The sequence below is a fragment of the Pogonomyrmex barbatus genome, unplaced genomic scaffold (assembly GCF_055798465.1).
Source record: "Pogonomyrmex barbatus isolate J1 unplaced genomic scaffold, ASM5579846v1 scaffold12, whole genome shotgun sequence".
In the NCBI taxonomy this organism is placed as follows: domain Eukaryota; kingdom Metazoa; phylum Arthropoda; class Insecta; order Hymenoptera; family Formicidae; genus Pogonomyrmex; species Pogonomyrmex barbatus.
In genome coordinates, this window is record NW_028297108.1 from 5,757,498 (window position 1) to 5,759,462 (window position 1,965).

At 41.7% G+C, this 1,965-nt stretch overlaps 1 protein-coding gene across 2 annotated transcripts in view; it reads left to right on the forward strand.

Annotated features, from left to right (window-relative positions):
• zfh2 (Zn finger homeodomain 2) overlaps nucleotides 1-503 on the forward strand; it is a 143,356-nt gene extending 142,853 nt beyond the window's left edge. For both annotated transcript variants that reach the window (XM_089071629.1, XM_089071628.1), the window contains exon 6: nucleotides 1-503. This exon is cut by the window's left edge and continues 6,734 nt beyond it. The gene's annotated coding sequence lies outside the window, so the exon portion shown is untranslated.
• Nucleotides 504-1,965: the final 1,462 nt, after the last annotated feature.

Consider the following 1,965-nt stretch of genomic DNA (forward strand, 5'->3'; position numbering starts at 1 on the left):
AGGAAAGACAGCGAAAGAGAGTGACGTCCACGTTTCTCGCCTGGTCACTGCTCTGAGACCTACGCACATTCTCTCACGTGTGTGTGTGTGTGTGTGTGTGTGTGTGTGTGTGTGTGTGTGTGTGTGTGTGTGTGTGTGTACAGGCTTGTTATTATCCATTCACGATGCCACATACGCGAATAAACGCGCTCCCGGATTGTGTAACGGCGACGAGGGGAGAGACATACACGCACGCGCGCGCGTGTATCACGGAGGATTACGGGACGGACGAATACCTGTACACGCGCGCGAGAAGATGAAAATACACGCGAGCGAGACGCGCACGTAAACCCGGGGACGAGAGGAAAAATAAGAGATGACACGGCGAGAAGGCGGCGGAGCCGCAATCGGAGGCGCCAACATCGTGCGGAAAAAACGGGCACGGTGCAATCATGTTCCTATTAGGTTTCATATCTAAGCGAGTAATTAATTATACCAGTAAATATAATGATGATGATGAAGGACACGATGATATTATGCATTATTGGATATATATACACATACGTACGGTATATGTATATATACGACACCGACTTGTAGACTTATAGTCTGCGAATTTACCCGAACCTCTCCTTTATCTCTCCCTTTTAAAAAACCAGAGACAAAATGGCGTACGTAATCCCTATACATGCCTGTCTCTATTCGCACAAGCACACATGCGTACGTGTGCATAGACAATGCGATTCATCACGCACGTAGAAGTACGGTTTCTGCCACGATCGAACTGAATTTTTTTTACCTTTCTTTCACCCCTCAGTCTTTATTCTACTTAACTCTGATCGGCATTGACATCGGTTAGCTATATGAAATTATTTTAAAAGCTTCTCAGCCTCTAGTTTCGATCTGAGTTTAGAGCTGATCGATATGCGGACGATAATAGCACATCATCTCGAAAATATTATCTTCCACGTCAACGAAAATCGCGCAGAACACAAATAAAGGTGGAGAAAAAGAAGATCATGAGGAAAATAATACTCGTTTTACAACGAGTTATAAAAAACCGTCACAACAGTTGGACATTCAATTTTATGTTTATATCCAAACTTTGTTCAAAGTGCCTCTTTTGTTAAATATTTGAAAACTTATATTCTCATTCATTGTTTTCTTTTTATATAAAGCTATTATGTAGTTTTTGATCATTATTATTATATATATCTTTAATGAATCAATCACTTAATACAGCGTTTAATTAATAAGAGCAAGTAAAAATATCGCTTACGTTATTATCACTTGTATATATTTAGTAAATATAATTTATATAGTAATTATAATTTCACGAGTGACAGATAAGAAAATTCAAAAATATATTTCGTATTATCAAGAGAGATTATAAAGAGCCTAAAAGAGATTAAAAGAGCCAGGAAAGGAAAGTAAAAATCGCAGACTTACGTTGGAGTCACGTAATAACCTGTCAAATTACGTCTAAAAAGTTGGCGGAATTACATGACAACGCTGCCGAAAGTTTCATCAGCGTCTGACCGCGAACATTGTCGCGGACGCGCGAGCTGTCAAGCGGCACTGCCATTCTATTACGCCGGATTTCATTTTATTTCCGGCTTGCACGAGGCACCCCATTTCCGGACGGCGTGTATTAGTTCACCCGCAATTTGCATAGAGACACGAAACACGCTCGCTTGAAGAACCAATGTCGCGTGATAAACTCGCTTATCGGCAATGCCGACGACGACGACTTGACTGCCGCATTTTCAATCACTGGCATGCACTCGCGTCGCTCGACACGACGCACGACCGGTGTTCACGCCGTAAATTATTTCACCGATTATCCCCATATACCCTTGCATAAATAACGTTTTATATCGGTCAGCCATAAAAATCGTCTATTTATCGAATCGGATGAGATTCTCGTGCGCTGCCACTGATCGCGTTAGAAATTGCTCCCGAAATAATCGTCGATGCTGCGAATCT